Consider the following 23393-nt stretch of genomic DNA (forward strand, 5'->3'; position numbering starts at 1 on the left):
TAAGGTTCTTCTGCCATAGGAGGGGGAGGGGCGGGGTCAGGCGAGGAAGCCCCTTAAATATTGTAAGTATGGGATTGGGATAGCACCCCAGGGAGCCACACGAGTGGCATCGGTGCTGTGGTTTTTTTATATATAAAAAGGTAACCCTAATGATTGATCCGTACACGAATGTAAAGGTTTGTACTGTTTTATTGTTGTATATAGTTTGTTTTTTATAATGAATAAAGTTTATTTTGGAATAATAAAAAAAGATTACAGCTCGGTGTTCAACACCAACATCCCCTCAGTACTAATCAACAAGCTTCAAAACCTGGGCCTCTGTACCTCCCTCTGCAACTGGATCCTCGACTTCCTCATCTGGAGACCACAGTCAGTGCGGATTGGTAGTCACACCTCCTCCTCGCTGTCAACACAGGCACACCTCAAGGATACGTGCTTAACCCACTGCTCTATTCTCTCTGCACTCATGACTGTGTGTCTAGGCACAGCTCAACTGCCATCTATAAATTCACCGATGACTCCACTGTAGTTGGCAGAATCTCAGATGGCAATGAGGATGCGTACAGGAGTGAGCCAGATCGGCTGGTTGAGTGGTGTCGCAACCACCTTGCACTCAACGTCAGCAAGACCAAGGAATTGATTGTGGACTTCAGGAAGGGGAGGTCAGCAGAACACACACCAGTCCTCACTGAGGGGTCAGCAGTGGAAAGGGTGAGCAGCTTCAAGTTCCTGGGTGTCAACATCTCAGAGGATCTGTCTTGGGCCCAACACACTGATGCAATCATGAAGAAGGCACGCCAGAGGCTCGACTCATCAGGAGCTTTTGGTATGTCACCAGAGACTCTTGCAAATTTCTACAGATGTACGGTGGGGAGCATTCTGACTGGTCGCATCACTGCCCAGTATGGAGGCTCCAATGTGCTGGATCGAAAGAGGCTGCAGAGGGTTGTAGACTCAGCCAGCTCCATCATGGGCACATCCTTCCCCGTCATGGAGGATATCTTCAAGAGGTGGTGCCTCAGGAAGGCGGAATCCATCATTAAGGACCCTCACCATCCGGGACATGCCCTCTTCTCGTTACTACCATCGGGGAGGAGGTACAGGAGCATTTCAGGAACAGCTTCTTCACCTCCGCCATCAGATTTCTGAATGGTCCTTGAACCCATGAACACTATCTTGTTATTCCTTTTTTTTGCACTATTTATTTATTTTTGTAACTTATAGTAATCTTTTTGTGTTTATGTCATGCACTGTACTGCTGCCACAAAACAACAAATTTCACAACATATGTGTTACGAACCAGCAACTAAAGAAACACACTGAGTCATAATTCAGTGTTAAAAACTACTTTATTAATAACTACTTATGATAATAAGAAAAATAAAAGTAAAAATGTTAGAATGTTAGAAGTAAAAATGTTAAACCTTGAACATTAACCCCAAAACTAAACTCGTCGTGTGTGTGTGTGGCAAAGTCCCAAACTCCAAGTCCAGGAATATTCTTAAAGTACATTTCCGCAAGCCATAAGGTGAAACATGAGCAAAGGCTTCTTCAACAACCACCGTTGTCTGAAGATAAGACGTAGATGTAGAGAGAACATAGAGAGTAATTACGAAATCCAAATGTTCTACGATGGAACCCAATCGACACCTCAGTGTTTACTCGGTAGTGACTTCCTCACCCCGAAAAGTATCCGAATCGTGGCCGTCCACACAAATACCTGTTTCCTTCTACAGGTCAGCAACAAAGTGAACTCCACCAGATTACTCCCAATTTCTGTACTTGGGTTGTAGTGACAGACACAGTTATTGTTTCTCAACCATCAATAGAGAAAACTAGCAGGCTGGTGTCTCTCTCTCTTTTCTCTCTCTCTCTCTTCTGACTGACTTCTTCAACAATGTCATTACGTCCTTTATCTTCTGTTGATGTAAGCACACCACACACACACACACACACACACACACACACACACACACACACACACACACACACACACACACACACACACACACACACACATCACTATGCTCTATCTTAAAGGAACATACACCTAGTCCGTAACATATGTCATTGATAATAATCCTGATTCTGATTCTGATTGCATTTATTCATACAGATCAATTTATTACAGAATGCCTTGAGGTGTACAAGGTAAAACAAGAACAGAATGCAGAATAAAGTGTTACAGTTACAGAAAAAGTGCAGTGCAGGCAGACAATAAAGTGAAAGGTCATAACAAGATAAAAAACACAATGATGCTGGAGGAACTCAGCAGGCCAGGCAGCATCCGTGGAGAAAAGCAGGCTGTCAACGTTTTGGGTCAGGACCCTTCTTCAGGACTGAAAATAGGAAAAGGGGAAACCCGATATACAGGAGGGAAAAGCAGAGCAGTGATAGGGGGACAGAAAAGGGGAGGCGGGGTGGGCACAGGGTAGTGATTAGTAGATGCAGGGAATAGATATTGATGGGCAGGTGCGGGGGAGGAGGGGAGAGCAGATCCACTGGGGATGGGTCAAAGGTAAGGAGGGAAAAAGGGGGGGGGAAGAGAGAGGCTAGGAAAGGGAAGAAAAGGCATGGTTGGGGGGTGGGGGGTTGTGGGGATTACTTAAAGTGGTAGAATTCAATGTTCGTGCCGTTAGGCTGCAAGGCTCCAAGACAGAAATTGAGGTGCTGTTCCTCCAGTTTGAGCTTGGACTTCTCCTGGCAGTGGAGGAGGCCGAGGACTGGCAAATCTGTGATGGAGTGGGAGGGGGAGTTTAAGTAACTGGCAACGGGAAGATGCAGATCACGGTTGCAGACATAACGAGGTAGATTGTGAGGTCAAGAGTCCATCTTATTGTTCTAGGGAACTGTTCAATAGTCTTCTAACAGTGGGATAGAAGCTGTCCTTGAGCCTGGTGGTACGTGGTTTGAGGCTTTTGTGTCTTCTGCTCGATGGGAAGGGACAGAAGAGAGAATGTCCGGGGTGGGAAGGGTTTTTGGCAGCGAGAAATGCAGACAGAGTCCATGGAGGGGAGGCTGGTTTCTGTGATGTGCTGGGCTGTGTCCACAACTCTCAGCAGTTCTTGCGGTCACAGGCAGAGCAGTTGCCATACCAAGCCGTGATGCATCCAGATAGGATGCTTTTTATGATGCATTGATAAAAATTGGTGAGGCAGAAGATACTAAAGCCTGAAAGCACGTACCACCAGGCTCAAGGACAGCTTCTATCCTGCAGTTATAAGACTATTGAACAGACCTCTTCTACAATAAGATAGACTCTTGACTTCACAATCTACCATATCATGGCCTTGCACCTCATTGTCTACCTGCACTGCACTTTCTCTGTAACTGTAACACTTTATTCTGTATTCTGTTATTGTTTTTCCTTTGTACTACCTTGATGTACTGATGTGGTGAAATGATCTGTATGGATAGTGTGCTAAACAAAGTTTTTTTACTGTACCTCAGTACATGTGATAATAATAAACCAATTTACCAATTTCACCTCTTTGTGCTCACCAGGTAAAAACCCAACCATTGCATTATCATTCAGGACTGGATCATATGCCACTCACGACTAACAAGTGAGTATTCTACATTTAAGTTGTGTCCATTTGTTAGTTCTGTCACAAGACACCAGAAAATAGGAGCAGGAGGAGGCCACTCAGCCCCTCGAGCCTGCCCCACCATTCAATATGATCATGGCTGACTTGCCCCATTCCTCAATTCCTCCTCCGAGCCTGTTCCCCATTGCCCTCAATCTCCAATCTTTCAAAAAGTTATCTACCATCTCTTTAAGGACCTCCAGTGATCTAATCTCCACAACCTTCCAGGGCAGAGAATTCCAGAGGTTCACCACGCTCTGTGAGAGGAAATTCTGAATCTCTTCGATCACCCTCCCTTTCCTTCTCTCTGGCACTTACTTCTCCCTCAATGGCTGTGAACTACACAGATGTTCGCTTCTGCTCTCTGCCTCTCCCCCTTTTCCTTGCCCTCACCTTGAACATGAGGTACCAGACTGTTTTTATCCTTTGTGAGGCATTCAAGAGGTGAGAGGAAGCAAGGAGAAACGTTGAAAATTCACATAAGGACTCCCAAGTGAAAAATGGCGTGATTTAACTCTGAGCCATTGGGATGAATCTGCCTTTCGCCAAGAGATCGGTCTGTTAGAATTATCTTCTCGTATTTCTAGTTTGTTCAATGATAGCGTGTTCCCATCAGAAGATATATCAGTTCAGAACAGCAGAGGGTGCTGCTTAAACAGAAATGAACACTTAAACATTTGAAATAATATTAGAAAAGGCTTCAGACTCATATAGGAATCTTCAATACCTGAAAAGAAAGGACAGGGAAATTCTTTGAGTGCACCCCCTTCAATGTTTGTGAACAGTTCACTGGAATGCTGAGTTTGCACACAGAGTTTGACCTGTATTTTAATCTCTGTTGAACAACAGATTTTGCTGAGCCAGCTTCAGAGACATTCAGAACACTAAACCCATACTGACCCTGTAATGAGGTGATGGGCTGCCAGTCCATGGTGCTCAACATCACCAATAGCCTGTCCTGGTCAAACCATGTAGATGCCAGGGCCAAGAAAGCTCCCCAGCACCTTGACATCCTCAGGAGGCTAAAGAAATTTGGTATGTCCCCTTTGACACTCACCAACTTTTATCGATGCACCACAGAAAGCATCCTATCTGGATGCATCACAGCTTGGTATGGCAACTGCTCTGCCTAAGACTGCAAGAAACTGCAGAGAGATGTGGACACAGCCCAGCGCATCACGGACACCAGCCTCCCCTCCATGGACTCTGTCTATACTGTATCTCTCGCTGCCTTGGTGAAGCAGCCAGCATAATCAAAGACCCCACCCACCCAGGTCATTCTCTCTTCTCTCCTCTCCCATCAGGCAGAAGATACAGGAGCCTGAGGGCACGTACCACCAGGCTCAAGGACAGCTTCTATCCCACGGTGATAAAACTATTGAACAGTTCCCTTATACGATAAGATGGACTCTTGACCTCACAATCTATCTTGTTGTGACCTTGCACCTTATTGTCTACCTGCAATGCACTTCCTTGTAGCTGTGACATTTTACTCTGTATTCTGTTATTGTTTTTACCCTGTACTACCTGAATGCACTGTGTAATGAATTGACCTGTACGATCGGTATGCAAAACAAGTTTTTCACTGTACCTCGGTACGTGACAATAATAAACCAATACCAATACCACCCTCACAGAATGATGTAGATTGAGCTCTGGGAACAGAGATTGAGGGGAGATTTAATTAAAGTCGTGATATTATGTGATGCCTAGAAACATATGAAATAAATGCAGGGGTAGACCATTCGGCCCCTCATGTCTCCTCTCCTACTGGTTGATCCTTTACCTCAGCATCACTTTCCTGATCTAACCTTATATCCCTTGATTTCTTTAATATCTAAGAATCTATTGATCTTAAATATACTGAGAAACAGCCCTGTTGTGTAGAGGATTCCAAAGATTCACTACCGTCTGGGTGTAGAAATATCTTGTCATCTCATTCCTGATTGGTTAGCCCCTTATTTTGATGGTGATTTCTGGTCCTAAACACCTCAGCCAGGAGAAACATCATTTCTACATCTATCTTTTTAACTCTGTGTCTTTCCATGAGATCACCTCTCATTCCTCTAAACTCTAGAGAGTCTAGCCCAGCCTACTGAATCTCTCCTCATAAGACAAAACCCTCCCAGGAATCAATCAGGAGAACCTGCGTCATGCTCCTTCCATTGCAACTTTATCCTCCCCTAGGCAGGGAGACCAGAGTTGCACACAATATTCCAGATGTGATCTCAGAATCAGAATCAGGTTTATTATCATTGACTTGTATGTCATGAATTTTGTTGTTTTGCGGCAGCAGTACAGTGCAAAGACATAAAATGACTATAAATTACAAAATAAATAAATAGTGCAAATAAAGGAATCGTGAGGTTGTGTTCATGGGTTCATGGACCGTTCAGAAATCTGATGGCGGAGGGGAAGAAGCTGTTCCTGAATCATCGAGTGTGGGTCTTCAGGCTCCTGTACCTCCTCCCCGATCTAAAATCTCATGTGATTTCAGTAAAATGTATTGGTATTGGTATTGATTTATTATTGTCACTTGTACCGAGGTACAGTGAAAAACTTGTCATGCATACTGACCGTACAGGTCAATTCATTACACAGTGCATTCAGGTAGTACAGGGTTAAAACAATAACAGAATACAGAGTAAAGTGTCACAGCTACAGGGAAGTGCATTGCAGGTAGACAATAAGGTGCAAGGTCATAACAAGGTAGATTGTGAGGTCAAGAGTCCACCTCATTGTATAAGGGAAGCATTCAATCATCTTATCACCGTGGGATAGAAGCTGTCCTTGAGCCTGGTGGTATGTGCCCTCAGACTCCTGTATCTTCTGCCTGATGGGGGACGTAAGAAGAATGACTCCAGTGGGTGGGGTCTTTGATTATGCTGGCTGCTTCACCAAGGCAGCGAGAGTTACAGTATAGTCAGAGTCCATGGAGGGGAGGCTGGTGTCCTTGATGTGTTGAACTGTGTCCACAGCTCTCTGCAGTTTCTTGCAGTCTCAGGCAGAGTAGTTGCCGTACCAAGCTGTGATGCATCCAGTTAGAATGCTTTCTGTGGTGCATCGATAAAAGTTGGCGAGCGTCAAAGGGGACATGCCAAATTTCTTTAGCCTCCTGAGGAAGTAGAGGCGCTGGTGAATGATTATAGTAAAAGTAATGAGTAGATCGGCAGAGAGCAGATCCTTTTCTCTCTCTTTTTTTTCTCTCTCTTCTTGCCTTTCACCCTGCCCTGGTGGATCTGCTCTCCCCTCCTCCCCCACACCTGCCTATCATTACCTCTTACCTGCATCTACCCATCACCACCCTGTGCCCACCCCGCCTCCCCTCTTTTATCCACCCATCCCTGCTCTGCTTTTCCCTCCTATATATCAGGCTTCCCCTTTTCCTATCTTCAGTCCTGAAGAAGGGTCCTGACCCGAAACGTTGACTGCCTGCTTTTCTCCACGGATGCTGCCATGGTTGCTGAGTTCCTCCAGCATCAATGTGTTTTTCATCTGCAGAGAGCAGCTTGCAGCGAGTCGCCATGCTCCCGCGCCATCTTGCGTATTCAAATCCTCTTGCAATCATGCTTCGTGCCTTCCTAGTCCTTGCTGTATCTGCATATTAACTTTCAGTGATTTGTATGCAAGGATATACAGGCCTCTCCGAACACCAACACCTTCCAATCTCCAATAATGTAAAAGATGCACTGTTATTCTATTTTTCTGCTGAAGTGAATAATCTCTCATTTTTCCACTTTATATTTCATCTGAGTGTCAATGTGCATTTGCTTAGCTTGCCTCTACCCCGGTGAGGCCTCTCTGCATTCTCCACACAACTCACACAGCCTGCCCACCTTTGTATCATCAGCAGATGTAGATATATTACACTCACTGTCTCGCCACTAATCATGGCCTCCTGATCCAAAAATGACCTGCTTATTCTGTGAACACAGAGGAACAGGAAGGGCCGATTTCCCTGGGCATAGGGGGGTAGATTTAAATTACCTGGTGAAAGGATTAGCAATAAATTAAGGCCTTGAGTGGCATAGATAGGGTAGATAGTTCCTGTATCCCTGGACAATTTCACCCTCCGTGTGAAAAACTTGCCCCTCGGGTCCCCTTTAAATCTTTTCTCTCTCACCTTTAACCTGTGCCGTCTAGTTTTAGATGGGCAGGCGTGGTAGTGTAGCGGTTAGTGTAACGCTATTACAGCACCAGCGACCCGGGTTCAATTCCAGCCGCTGTCTGTAGGGAGTTTGTACGTTCTGTGTCTGTGTGGGTTTCCTCTGTGTGCTCCGGTTTCCTCCCACATTCCAAAGGTGTATGGGTTAGGAAGTTGTGAGCATGCTATTTTGGCACCGGAAGCGTGGAGACACTTGCGGGCTGCCCCAGAACACTCTATGCAAAAAGATGCATTTCACTGTGTGTTTCGATGTACATGTGACTAATAAAGATATCTTGTCTCATCTCATTGAAGACCAAGATAACATTTGCCTTCCTAATTGCTTGACAAACTTGCAGGTTAACCTTCAGTGATTTGTGAACAAGTACTCCCAGGTCTCTCTGAACACCAGCACCTTTCAGTCTCTCACTGTGTAGATTTGGTAGGTTGGGACTAGATTGGAGATACAAGATGCTGGGTTCTAAAGCAAAAAAACAAACTGCTGAAGGAACTCAGTGGGTTAGGCAGCACTTGTGGAGGTGAAGCGATAGATGATACTACAGGTGGAGACTCTGCATCAGGACCCAAGCCATTGACTATCTTATTCCATAGATGCTGCCTGACCCACTGAGTTCCCCCAGCAGTTCGTGTGTTTTGCACTAGATTAGACAGGCTGGGACTGTTTTCCCTGAAGCGAAGGAGGCTGAGGGGTGACTTTATAGCGATTTATAAAATTATGAGGATAGATAGTTGCTGCCTTTTTCCCAGGGTAGGGGAGTCTAAAGATAAGATAAGTTAAGATAAGATTTCTTTATTAGTCACATGTACGTTGAAACACACAGTGAAATGCATCTTTTTGCATAGAGTGTTCTGGGGGCAGCCCGCAAGTGTTACCGCGCTTCCGACGCCAACATAGCATGCCCACAACTTCCTAACCCGTACGTCTTTGGAATGTGGGAGGAAACCGGAGCACCCGGAGGAAACCCACGCAGACACGGGGAGAATGTACAAATCCTTGGCGGCCAGAATTGAACCCGGGTCGCTGGCGCTGTAATAGTGTTACACTGGCTATAACCTAGGGACAGGAGTTCACATCCCACCTGGTCAGCTGAAGAGTTCACATTCTGGTAATTAGATAAACCTGGAATAAAAAGTTAGTAACTGTGACTGGGAAATGTTTGTCTAAGTTGCAAGTTGTTGGATAAACTTGTCTAGATTGCTAATGCCTTTTGGAAAAGAAAAATTTCAAGAGTGGCCTCCCAGTGACTCCAACGTGCTTTTAACTGCACTCTGGAATGACCAGTCAGATCAAGGGCACTCAGGGATGGACAACAAACAAAGGCCTTTCAAGCCGTTCCCACATTCTGTGAATGAATAATGCTGGTTGTTGTAAGACGCCTCCCATTGACATGTCCTTCTGACCATCACTTGCTGCCACCATTTTACTGCCTCTTCATCATCTGACATTGAAAACAAAGGAGCAGAAATCTATTGACGTTAACAGTACCATTGAAGGGTTAACAGTTCCAAGTGTTGTCCAGAAGATCAAAGACAAAATTAGATGGAAACAGAGATCGAGGGGATTGTGAGTTGCAACCAAGCTTGGAACAAATGAAACAAGTGCCCAATCTGATGCACTCTCAGCGTTAATCAACTGTCGAGAGTGTTTCTGTTGTTGGTGACTCAGTGACATGTTTGTTGCAATGGTTTGTGGAAGACGAGCTGGGGTTTTGAAACCAGCTACTGGTTACGTCAGAAACCAGGCTGAAAGACCCTTGCAGGTTCTGACTGGGACGGAAGCTGAGGACAGACTCATTTCCTGGGCACCAGTTTTATAATTTTCACCTTCCTGTCTTTTGTTCTCTGATTGAGGCTGCCAATTTAGTGCTAGTTAGTTCTGAATTATAGCCTATTGCAGAATTACAGACTGCTGCCCACTAGGACAAGGTTGAATCCGTCCAAACTAATTCCTGACAGGACCCACGCAGCAGAACTTCTCAGTTCCCATTAGTCAAAGTGAGTCTCAATCACCTTGCTTCATAAGGTCTGCCTTGACGTGGTGGTGAGCACCTTGAAGGTCCTCTTCCCTTTGTTTAAATGGGATTACAGACTGTCTCATTACTTTCTATCATAAACTGCACGTGACTGTTCCCTAGTGCAAGCACAGCTGTGCTGCAAGGCCAGAAGATTCTGTTGCTCCGGCAACAATTTTTGCCAAAGTTCCACATTGGTGAATTGTAGTTAAATCAAAGTTCGCTGGACAATGTGACCAGTTAAATCTGGAATCTCGCACACAATAGCATCCCAGAAGCTACGTAATTAGTGCAGAGGGTGATATTCTTGTTTCGTTCTCCAGAGGGTTGTGGGTTTAAATCCTACTCCAGAGATCGGAGCTGAAACCTCGGACATTCCACCTTGATACAGAGCTGGTGCTGCACTGTCGGAGGTACTGTCTTTGGCTGAGGCCTTACAGTGAGGAACAGCTGAACATGAGAAGGTCCACGGCTGATTTTTAAAGATAAGCAAGGGGAGTTCTTCCTGGTGTCTTGGTCAATGCTTAACCATCAATCCATATACCCAAGTGGTTTACTTGGCCGTAATTATAGAGTCTTGGAGACACGGAGCTCGGAAACAGGCCCCAGTGTACGCCAATCATACACTGAACATTTATACCAATCCTACATTAATCGTTTTTTAAAATTCTCCCCAGATTCCCATCAACTCACCTCCCTCCCAATCTACCACTCACCTACACACTAAGAACATAGAACATAGAACACTACAGCACAGTACAGGCCCTTCGGCCCACAATGTTGTGCCGACATTGTATCCTGCTCTAAGATCTATCTAACCCTTCCCTCCCACTTAGCCCCCCATTTCACTATCATTCATGTGTCTATCTAAATGTCGCTAATGTATCTGCCCCCACAACCTCTGCTGGCAGTGCGTTCCCTGCACCCACCACTCTCTGTGTAAAAAACTTACCGCTGACATACCCCTTATACCTTCCTCCAATCACCTTAAAATTGTGTCCCTTCATGTTAGCCATTGTCGCCCTGGGAAGAAGTCTCTGACTGTCCACTCGATCTTTGCCTCTTATCATCTTGTACACCTTGTACGGGGAGTCTTTCTGTGGCCAATTCACCTGCCAACCTGCATGTCTTTGGGGTGTGGGAGGAAATTTGGGCAGAGAAACGGCAGATGGGATCTGTTGTGAGATAACATGCTTTGGAAAGTCAAGTGCAAGAGGAAATTATACAGTGAATGGCAGGACCCTCAGGAGCGTTGTTGTACTGAGGGATCTCAGGGTGCAAGCTCTTCGACAGTGGCAACACAAGTAGGTGCTCTGCCTGCACACTGCAGATCCCAGCTCCAGCTTCCTACCCAGTCAACACTCCAGACCCCCAGTGTTCCCGGCTCCGGTCGCACATCTGGCCCACAGTCCAGACCTCAGCTCCAGCCACAAACCTACTTATGTTTCTGACCCCTGCTGACCATGAACCTGACCCCAATGCCTGCTCCACCAATGCACTCAGTACCACCACTCCCAGTAACACACCGCTGACCTTACGAAGGCAGTAATACTAAGCCAGTGGATAACAAGGGCTTAACGTACAGAGATACTGAAAATTCAACATTTCTCGAGAAACAAACTATTCTCTCTTTTCCTGAATGAAGATAAAACAGCCACACAACTGTCTATTGATAATACAAAGCAGCAACTGATTAAAGAAATGAAACTTTGTGGAGAAATATTCCTGTTTGTTTAAGCAACTTCACCAGAACTTAATCTGAGAGTTTTAGTGTTCAGAGACAGGAGATCATTCGGTTGGGTTCAAACCAAGGCCTGAGAGGTAAATATCTCAGGGAAAGTGAATTTCGGAACTCCTGACCCAGACTAATTTGGGTGTGAACCTACAACACAACACAGCTGAGGCCTGCCATTTCCTACTGAGTCAGTTCTCAGCCTGGTGGAAGGTCACAGGGCAGAGTCCAGACAATTTCCTCCAGACAATGAAGTTGGTGAATCATTCCATGTCTCCAGACTGAAACTCTTCCTATGCACATCTGCACATCAAAACAGGCAGAGGTGCGGGCACACTGCACTTCAAACTGTGTGTAAGCCCAGGGCCTTGCCAGTCCCGATGCACGTTACTCAGACACCTCTCAGCAATGCATACTCAAAATGTCAGGCCCACACCGGGAGAAGGAGTGCTCAGGGTAAGCGCAACATATGATGCCGTCAACCAACTTCCCTTCTTTGTGGCTGCTGGTGAGTATCGAAGAGGGATAACTGTGACAGTTGCATTCATTTGGCACTGTTAATGTAGCAAAATGCCCCAGGAAGTATTACCCAAACTGATGTGACATAGTTGTGGGCATGATATGTTGGCGCCGGAAGCGTGGCGACACTTGCGGGCTGCCCCCAGAACACTCTACGCAAAAAGATGCATTTCACTGTGTGTTTCGACGTACATGTGACTTGGAAAGAAATCTCATCTTTCATCTCATAGCTGTGGAAAGATTGGGACAGATGTCCAAAAGCTTGGTCAAAGAGGCAAGTTTCAAGGAGAACTATAAACAAGGAAAGAGTGAGTGTGAGAGTGAGACAAAGAGAGAGGAGACAGAGAGAGAGAGAAAGAGAGAGTGAGAGAGAGAGTGGGAGAGAGAGAGAGAGCATGGGAGAGAGAGAGTGTGGGGAAGAGAGAAAGACACAGAGACAGAGACACAGAGAGAGCGAGAGAGAGAGAGAGAGAGAGAGAGAGAGAGAGAAGCAGCTTATACCAATATGGTTGTCAAAATACAAGGGAAGGGTGAGCTGCAGCTGAAGATGTTACTATTGGCTGTGAAGTGCAGTCAGCAGAGAACTACCTGAGCTTATCGTTGACCAATGAGAAAGGTTGAAACATACCTCAAGCGGATCCCCGGCAGAAACTCTCAGGGAAAAAACCAACTCCATCGGTGACATTGACGGGGCATCAGTTACCTGTTTTATCAGATCACATCTTGGTGTGACTAATTGAACAGGTTTATTCAGGGTCAGATCAGGCCAGTCAACATTTGACAGGAACGTCACTGTTAAAGCATATGACATTGAAATGTTGCCAGGAATTAAAATTGCCTGAGTGTTTGTATGTTTTAGTTTCTATTTTCTTTTTTTTTCTTATCTTTGATAATTAAATGTTTAAACAGTTTTAATAATTATAGTCAGAGTCATGCACCAAGAAACAGGCCATTCAGCCTATTGAGTCTTCGTTGAACATCAAGTGCCCATTCTTACACCGAGATTACCCTATCCAATTTTATTCTCCTGTCAACTGTCGCCTTAGATTCTAACACTTGACAACGTACAGTGGTCAATTAACCTACAAACTTGCACATTTTTGGGGTGTAGGAGGAAACCAGAGCACCTGGAGGAAGCTCACACAGTCACAGGGAGACACGTGCAAACTCTACACTGACAGCACCAGAGGTCAGGATCGAACCTGTGTCTCTGGAGCTGTGAGGCAGTGTGCCGCCATTCATGAATGTTGGAGGGAATGGAAAAACTACACCCAAAAAACAACTGAATAAATTTTGACAGGTGGCTAAGATCAGCCCCAGGTTCAGCTGACTGTCGACACAATCAAAAGCTCTAAATATTTCTGACATTCAAAAGCTATTTAAAACCATTCAAGCTATTAACACATCAGAATTCATTAAAGATTAAAATAAAGCTACAAATACATTTCAGAGATTTAAATAAATTCAAATAATTTGGAAAATAGAAATTAACTAATGTTCTCCTTAATTTCTGGTAGAAGTTCTTCTGCATTGAAATGAATGGGGAAGTAGTTGCATCTCCAGGTTACCAGCCACCTGCTGTGTGAGTGGATTCCCCACAGCAGATGATGGGGAGACCCATACCTCTGCATTCCCCCATTCAACTCTCTGGGGTGCACAGACCGTGAGCAGCTAACCCCATCCATGAGACTTGCCCACGTGTGAGGAAATTCTGATCTTACTTCTCGGACTTCTCCGCTAAACCTGAGTCAAATCTGTGACCGGTCAGTGATGTTTATTTAACTGCGGGAAGACTGATCGAAACACAAGGTGCTTGAAAGAGAAACACACGGAGAGGAGAAAAAAATCGTGTGAATTTGTCTTTGTGAATGGAAAGTGATGCTCCTCTCTCACACTCCAGGCCCATAACCATCCTGAGTCCTGATGCGGGGTTTTGACCCAAAACGCCGACAATTCCTTTCCTCTCCGCAGGTGCTGCTCAACCCACTGAGTTCTTCCAGCAGATTGTTTGTTGCTCTGCAACCTTCCAAGGTATTGGAAGCCCTTCTTTCAGAGTCATTGAGACTTGGAGTCATACAGCAGAGGAACAGGCCCTTGGGCCCACTGAGTCTGTACCTATCCATATTGATTCCATTTTCCAGCAATCGGCCCTGTCCCTTCTATGCATTTAGAGTTGGGCTGAAGGGCCTGTTTCCATCCTGTAGAAATCTCTGACTTTGTGTCTCAAAGTAATCATCCACGTACTTGTTAAATGCTGTGAGAGAGCCTACCTCCGCCATTCCCTCCAGATGAGAATATCCCAAAGTTCAGTCACTCCACGATGAAAAACACAATGCTGCTGGAGGAAATCAGCAGGCCAGACAGCGTCCGTGCAGAAAAGCAGGCGGCCTTCAAACAGGACCTGAAGAAGGGTCCTGACCTGAAATGTTGACCGCCTATCTGGATGCATGACGGCTTGGTACAGCAACTGCCCTGCCCAGGACGGCAAGAAACTGCAGAGAGTTGTGGACACAGCCCAGCGCATCACGGAAACCAGCCTCCCCTCCATGGACTCTGTCTTTATCTCTCGCTGCCTTAGTGAAGCAGCCAGCATAATCAAAGACCCCACCCACCCGGGTCATTCTCTCTTCTCTCCTCTTCCATCAGGCAGAAGATACAGGAGCCTGAGGGCACGTACCACCAGGCTCAAGGACAGCTTCTACCCCACTGTGATAAGACTATTGAACAGTTCCCTTATATGATGAGATGGACTCTGACCTCACGATCTACCTTGTAACCTTGCATCTTATTGTCTACCTGCACAGTACTTTCTCTGTAGCTGTGACACTTTACTTTGTACTGTTATTGTTTTTACCTGTACTACATCAATGCACTCTGTACTAACTCAATGTAACTGCACTGTGTAATGAATTGACCTGTACGATCGGTATGCAAGACAAGTTTTTCACTGTACCTCGGTACAAGTGACAATAATAAACCAATACCAATACGCCTGCTTTTCTCCACAGATGTCGCCTGGCCTGCTGAGTTCCTCCAGCATCATCGTGTTTTTCATCTCGGCTCCAGCATCTGCGGTCCTTTGTTTCTCCTGTTTTTCTTCAGTCACTCCACAACTGGCAGCCTTGCCTTCAGCTGCGAGGGTCCCAACTGCTGTATTTCCCTCCTAAAACTTCCCACCCCTTGGGTCTTCCTTTAAAACTCTCCTTAAAAACCTACTCCTTTGATTCACCTTTGGGCATCTGTCCCGATATCTCACTATGTGCTGCCACTTTTATTTTAATTTGGTAATTTGCCATTGAAGCACCTTTGGGATTTTTTTGTTCTGTTGAGGACGCTATATAAATGGAAATTTTTGTTGTAATGTGCACATGCAAATTACATGCTTGAGAGCATTCAATGGGCCTGGATTATCCGGTAATTATAAAGTGGAGACAAATCCACATCCTGACCTTTTTATCACAGTCAATTAGCATTACTTTTACAATAAATAATTTGTTTTGATTTAACTGGTGGGAGCTCTCCTATTCCCACTTCGTGACAAAGACACAATAGTTAGAGATTAAGTGCTGGAAGAACAAAAGGAAAACATTCAGTGTGTTGTTCACCTGATGAGTAAAACCCTGATTCAACAGAAATCCTCATTGTCCTGTGTTTTTTTTCCACAAATAAAGTGTTTTGAAATTCTGCTGGTTTATTCAGTTAAGCTTCCTGACATTTCTGCATTTTGAAGAAGCTGTGAACTAGTTTTAAAGTGGCTGCGTTAAACATCAACTAGAGATACTTCACACAGATGTCTAAATAATATACTTATTGATGTATATTCAATAGTGCTGAGGTTGAGAGGGTTGAGAGCTCTAAATTCCTAGGAGGGAACATCACCAACAGTCTGTCCTGGTCCAACCATGTAGATGCCACAGTCAAGAAAGCTCACCACTGCCTCTACTTCCTCAGGAGGCTAAAGAAATTTGGCATGTCCCCTTTGACACTCACCAACTTTTACCGATGCACCATAGAAAGCATCCTATCTCGATGCATCACGGCTTGGTATGGCAACTGCTCTGCCCGGGACTGCAAGAAACTGCAGAGAGTTGTGGACACAGCCCAGCACATCACGGAAACCAGCCTCCCCTCCGTGGACTCTGTCTTTACCTCTCACTGCCTTGGTGAAGTAGCCAGCATAATCAAAGACCCCACCCACCCGGGTCATTCTCTCTCCTCTCCCATCAGGCAGAGAAACAGGAGCCTGAGGGCACATACCACCAGGCTCAAGGACAGTTTCTACCTCACTGTGATAAGACTATTGAATGGTTCCCTTTTACAATGAGATGGACTCTTGACCTCACAATCTATCTTGTTGTTACCTTGCATCTAATTGTCTACCTGCACTGCACTTCTTCTCTAGCTGTGACACTTTACTCTGTATTCTGTTATAGTTTTTACCTTGTACTACCTCAATGCGCTGTGTAATGAATTGATCTGTATGAACAGTATGCAAGACAAGTTTTTCACTGTACTTTGGTACGAGTGATAATAGTAAACCAATACCAATACCAATACCAATACCAAATCCTCAAGTACTTCACAGATAATGAATTATTTTGGAAGTGCAGTCACTATCGTTATGTAGCAAGTGCATTGACCAGATGTTCATTAAATGCATCACGCAGTAAAAATTTAACCCCAAACTTTTTATTACTTTTCCATTGAATACAATTCATCATCAGTCATCGACATCAGAGATGTGAGACCTTATTTCTTGTAGTTTGCAAGCCCCGTGGCTAAATGGGTGGCTGGTTTGCCACAGGGTTGGAGAACCAACAGCTTGCCTTGGGTTTTGCATTCAATGGAAGCAAGGCCCCTCCCAGTACCAACAGTAACTGTTGACACCTCCCCCTCCAATGCCAATGTTGATGTTGGGTGCTGGCTCCAGGGGAATGTCCATCGATAGTATGGATCTGGTATCCATCAATAGTCACATCTTTAAGCTAGCTGAGAAACCAATCAAAAATTCTCACCAGCAACAAACCAGAAAGCAAATTATATAACTTTTATCTAACTAATTAAATATTTTGAACAAGAAATTTTGACCAGGTTTTCCTTAGGGTTGGGGAATCAAAACTAGAAGGCACAGGTTTGAAGTGAGAGGGAAGAGATTTAACAGGAACCTGAGGGGCAACTTTTTCACCCAGAGGGTGTTCAGTATACAGAATGAGCTGCCAGAGGAAGTGGTTGAGGCAGGTACATTAACAACATTTAAAAGGCAGTTGGACAGGGACATGGATGGGAAAGGTTTAGAAGATAAGATTTCTTTATTAGTCACATGTACATTGAAACACACAGTGAAATGCATCTTTTGCGTCGAGTGTTCTGGGGGCAGCCCATATGTGTCGCCACGCTTCCGGCGCCAACATAGCGTGCCCACAACTTCCTAACCTGTATGTCTTTTGGAATGTGGGAGGAAACCGGAGCACCCGGAAGAAACCCACGCAAACATGGGAGAATGTACAAACTCCTTAAAGACAGTGGCCAGAATTGAACCTGGGTCGCTGGCGCTGTAGAGCGTTACGCTAACCACTGCACTACTGCGCCAAATGTGGGCAAATGGGACCTGCTTAGACAGGAATCTTGGTCAGCATGGACCAGTTGGGCTCCAGCTTTCCTCCCACATCCCTCGATCCCTCTAGTTCTAAGAAAAACATCCAGCTCTTTCTTCAATATATTTAATGATTTGACTTCAACTGCTTTCTTTGGTGGAGAGTTTCAAAGATTCACCATTCTCAAGAAGAAATTTCTCTTTCTCTCAGTTTTAAATGGCTTCCCCTCTGTTCTTAGACTGTGGCCCTAGTCCTGGCCATCAGGAGCACCCTCCCACTATCTAATCTGTCCATCCATCCTGCATCTGATCTGTCAAGAATTTTGTATGTTTCTACGAGATCCCCTCTCGTTTTTCTAAACTCCAGTGAATATAAGCCTAATTGACTCAATCTCACTTCATATGTCACTCCTGCCATCTCACGAATCAATCTGGTGAACCTTCACTCCAAGGTAAAAACATCTTTCCTCAGATAAGGAGACCAAAACTGTACAACATGCAGTCCCACCAAGGCCCTGTACAATTGCAGCAAGACATCCCTGCTCCTGTACTTGAACCCTCTTGCTATGACAGCCAGCATATTATTTACCTTCTTTGTCACTGTTGTAATGAGACTGACCTGTAGCCAATTTCCATCCCGCATGCACTGAGATAATGACTAAACTCTTCTGCTGCGGATGCTTGAGGAATATATATTAGTGAGGAACCAGGGGACAACTCCTCTAATCTTCCTTCCTGTGGTGTCGTGCGGTCTTTAAAATCCAACAAAGCAGATGGGACCTCAATTAAAGCTCTCTTCCTGGAGGCTAATAGAGCTGCTCCCTAGTTAAGGGATAATACTGCTGAGAGTAGGTCAACAATTGGAAGGAACAATGAAGGTTATCATGAGGGAGCACCGTAAATTGGAGGAAAAGCAATCGCAGGATAAGTGCGATAAGACGGTGAAGAAAGGACCCTTACGAGCGCAATATTGGGAACGAGAGCCAATGGTAATGGTATTGGTATTGGTTTATTATTGTCACTTGTACCGAGGTACAGTGAAAAGCTTGTCTTACAAACCGATTGTACAGGTCAATTCATTACACAGTGCAGTTACATTGAGTTAGTACAGAGTGCATTGAAGTAGTACAGGTAAAAACAATAACAGTACAGAGTAAAGTGTCACAGCTACAGAGAAAGTGCAGTGCAATAAGGTGCAAGGTCACAACAAGGTAGATCGTGAGGTCAGAGTCCATCTCATTGTATAAAGGAACCGTTCAATAGTCTTATCACAGTGGGGTAGAAGCTGTCCTTAAGTCTGGTGGTACGTGCCCTCAGGCTCCTGTATCTTCCACCCGATGGAAGAGGAGAGAAGAGAGAATGTCCCGGGTGGGTGGGGTCTTTGATTATGCCGGCTGCTTCACCAAGGCAACGAGAGGTAAAGAGTCCCAGGAGGGGAGGCTGGTGTCCGTGATGCGCTGGGCTGTGTCCACAACTCTCTGCAGTTTCTTGTGGTCCAGGGCAGAGCAGTTGCCGTACCAAGCCGTGATACATCCAGATAGGATGCTTTCTGTGGTGCATCGGTAAAAGTTGGTGAGAGTCAAAGGGGACAAACCAAATTTCTTTAGCCTCCTGGGGAAGTAGAGGCGCTGGTGAGCTTTCTTGTCTGTGGCATCTACATGATTTGACCAGGACAGGCTGTTGGTGATGTTCATTCCCAGGAACTTGAAGCTCTCAACCCTCTCGATCTCAGCACCATTGATGTAGACAGGTGCATGTACACTGCCTCCTTTCCTGAAGTCAATGACCAGCTGTTTTGTTTTGTTGACATTGAGGGAAAGGTTGTTGTCATGACACCATTCCACTAAGCTCTCTATCTCCTTCCTGTACTCCGACTCATTGCTGTTTGAGATACGGCCTACAACGGTGGTACCATCTGCAAACTTGTAGATGGAGTTAGAGCAGAATCTGGCCACACAGTCATGAGTGTATAGGGAGTAGAGTAGAGGGCTGAGGACGCAGCCTTGTGGGGCACCAGTGTTGAGAATAATCGTGCCAGAGGTATTGCTGCCTATCCTCACTGATTGCGGTCTGTTTGTTAGAAAGTCAAGAATCCAGTTACAGAGGGAGGTGTTGAGTCCTCGGTCTCGGAGTTTAGTGACGAGCTTGCTTGGAATTATTGTATTGAAGGCAGAGCTGCAGTCAATAAACAATAGTCTAACGTATGTGTCTTTACTGTCCAGATGCTGCAGAGCTGAGTGTAGGGCCAGGGAGATGGCATCCGCTGCAGACCTGTTTCACTGATAGGTGAATTGCAATGGGTCCAGGTTGTCTGGGAGGCTGGAGTTGATGCGAGCCATGACCAACCTCTCGAAGCACTTCATGATGGTGGATGTCAGAGCCACTGGCCGGTAGTCACTGAGGCATGTTACCTTGCTTTTCTTTGGTACCAGGATGATAGTGGTCTTCTTAAAACAGGAGGGAACCTGAGATTGAAGCAAGGAGAGGTTGAATATGTCCGCAAATACTTCTGCCAGCTGATCAGCACAAGATCTGAGCATGCAGCCCAGGACACCATCTGGACCAGGTACAATGGAGAATCCTATGATCTACCATGCCAGATGATGCAGAGAGGAAATGAAAAGAGAACACATAGTGCGGCCAGAACTCCATGGAGTGCTATGTTGACTGTATCCCTGTGATTTATATCAGCCAATGTTAATCCTATTCATTTTGACACCAATCAGTGTTAATTTGGGAACATTCTTTGACCTTACCCAGAGAGTGTGTGCCTCTGAGATTTCTAAGATGTATGGTGGAGAGCGTTCTGACTGCTTGCATCACCGCCTGGTATGGAGGCTCCAATGCACAGGATCGCAAGAGGCTGCAGAGGGTTGTAGACTCAGCCAGCTCCATCGTAGCGTAGCAGTTAGTGCGATGCTATTACAGCGCCAGCGATCGGGGTTCGATTCCCGTCGCTGTCTGTAAGGAGTTTGTATATTCTCCCGTGTCTGCGTTGGTTTCCGCCGGGTGCTCCGGTTTCCTCCCACATTCTAAAGACGTACAGGTAGGTTAATTTGGGGTTTAAAATGGGCGGCGCGGACTCGTTGGGCCGGAAGGGCCTGTTACCACGCTGTAAATAAAAAAAATAAAAATAAAAAAATAAAAATCATGGGCACAACCCTCCCCACCACTGAGGACATCTTCAAGAGGCGTTGCCTCAAGAAGGCAGCATCCATCATTAAGAACCCTCACCATCCGGGACATGCCCTCTTCTCATTCCTACCATTAGGGAGGAGGTACAGGAGCCTGAAGACCCACACTCAGTGATTCAAAACAACTTCTTCCCCTCCGCCATCAGATTTCTGAACAGTCCATGAACACTACTTCATTATTCCTTTTTTTAAACTATTTATTTTTGTAGTTTTCAATAATTTTATAACTTTGTACTGTACTGCTGGCATAAAATGACAAATTTCACGCTATCTAAATCAGTGATAATAAATCTGATTCTGATTATCCTTTGCCAGTGGTGTTATTTGAATAGGGTTGCCTTGTTACAGTAGAAGCCAGCCTGAATGAGGAGGGGCATGTGGAGGGGGTGGGAGGTGCAAAAAAACTTCATATTTTACCACATTATGTTTCATCATCTTCTCCTGTGTGCCCCCTACAATGACCTACCTACATCCCTTTGTAGGCTCTTGGGGTCCTCCCCACAACCTGCTTGTCTTTGTGTCATCAGCATATTTGGTTGCAGTACACCCAGTCCCTTCATCCTAGTCATTAAAGTAGATCATAAGCAGTTGAAGGCCCAGCACTAATCCCTGTGGCACCCCACAAGTTAATGATTACCAGTCCGTAGATGACTCCCTGTTTTCTATGGTGAGTTTTATATTCTTGCAGAGATTGCACTGGATGTCTTCAATACTCACAGTTTATGGAATGAAATCTGATGCATACATCATGTAAAACCATGCCCACTACAACTGTGGTCTATAGAATCCCCATGAAAATACCCTGGGCATAAGTGGAAGAAACTCTGTTCTTTCTCCATTATTGGGGTGTCTTAATGTTAAAGTTTCAGGTTTTGGGTGATCATTAATGTGCAGCAGAGTCCAATATCAAGACAGCAATGGATCATGAGGCACCAATTCTGTTTTATGTCTTTGGAAAACATGGAACTCAGTCCAGGAACTGCCGACAAAACATTTCCTTCCTTGATAAAAAGCCTCTCGCTGGTGAGCAGCCCTAATGCAAAGCACATGGTCGCAATTGTAAAGCGCACAGGATTCACAGCTGAGCATCTGAAGAGCTGGCTCAGAGTCTGACCAGGAATGTAGTCACTGACTGAACATTTTTTTTGGAAGCAGAGACTGCTTGATTTTGTTTTTGAATCTTCGTGCTCTGAAGCACAAAGAGCTTTATTCCTTTCTCTATCTATACGACGGAGCGCCTCACAAAACGTGACAACAAAGAGATTTGTGAATAGGATAATGATGTTTGACTGAAAGGTTAGAGAGAGAATGGTTTTGCAGCCCCCACTGGGAGCATTTGTTCACAGCGATGGCTGTATTAACTGTGCAAGCTGCATTCCAAAAGAATGGCTCAGATACTTGGCGTTGCCTGACATGTTTAGTTAGAATGTTGGATCAAGAAGTTTATTAGTACGAAGGCCAAAGAATTGAAGAAGCCTCACTATTTTGGAACTGCTTTTTAACACTGAAGTGAGATTTGCAAGGACTGGGCTTCAGGCTGGACCAAGGAGATAAACACTACTGGTGCAATCAACCATTGTGGTGTGATTCTTTCCAGTCACAGCTGTGATCATCCTGTGCTGTAATCTGGCATTGGAAATGTATGGAAAAGTCAGTAAAAGGATATTGGGTTTGTTTGGTGCATTGATGTACTCAGCAAGGGAGGTTGAACTGCTTTATTCTCTGGCAGCTTGACCCAGGCTGGCTCTTTCTCTGGGGTTTAGTGTACAGGATAGAAATGCCATCCAAACAAAGTCATGTTACATAATGGCCTTTCTTCTGCTCCCTTGCAAGGTTAAGTGCAGTTGAAGCAACACACAAATTTAATTATTGCAGGGAACAAATTCTGGGCCATCTTCAGACAAAACAAGGACTTGGGAGGTTATTTTTCTTCCATGAAAGTTATTGGGAGACAATGATGCTGAGTGATGTCCTGCTGAGAGTCCCATAGATGTCGATTCTATTATCATCAGTGGGACTCTGAGTCCAGTGTTGTGGGTATGGTTTATAGTAGTTCTAGGATTCTGAAGCCTGGGTTGTTGATCTAGAGTCCCTGGAAATATTAATACATTTAAATAAGTGCCGTGTCAGTGATGGCAATTGGGGTATTGTTTTCAAAACCTCCATCTGGTTCATGAACATCCATCAGAGAAGAAATTCAGTGTCCTTGTCCAACCTGCCCCAAATGTGAGTCCACACCCAAGACAATGTGGAGACACAAGAGAATGCAGATAAGGGTCTCGACCCAAAACATCGACTGTCCGTTTCCCTCCATAGATGCTGCCTGACGTGTTGAGTTCCTCCAGTACCTCCTGTGTTGCCCAAGACAACGTGGTTGCCTCTGGAATGACTGCACAGTTCCAGTGGCATTAGCGCTCGAAAATAAACTCTGACTTCGCCGGCGATGCCCACATGTTCTAAGATAAGATGAGATTTCCTTATTAGTCACATATACATTGAAACACAGTGAAATGCATCTTTTGCGTAGAGCATTCTGGGGGCAGCCCGCAAGCGTTGCCACGCTTCCGGCGCCAACATAGCACGCCCACAAC

The 23393-nt window shown here is 45.2% G+C and overlaps 1 long non-coding RNA gene across 1 annotated transcript; it reads left to right on the forward strand.

Annotated features, from left to right (window-relative positions):
* The first annotated feature begins 678 nt into the window (after window positions 1–678).
* Window positions 679–15628, forward strand: LOC127583498 (uncharacterized). The gene is made up of 3 exons (XR_007958265.1): window positions 679–826; window positions 3505–3566; window positions 15024–15628. It is a non-coding gene; the product is annotated as an uncharacterized LOC127583498 (long non-coding RNA).
* Window positions 15629–23393: the final 7765 nt, after the last annotated feature.

This window comes from Pristis pectinata, chromosome 26 (genome assembly GCF_009764475.1).
Source record: "Pristis pectinata isolate sPriPec2 chromosome 26, sPriPec2.1.pri, whole genome shotgun sequence".
In the NCBI taxonomy this organism is placed as follows: Eukaryota; Metazoa; Chordata; class Chondrichthyes; order Rhinopristiformes; family Pristidae; genus Pristis; species Pristis pectinata.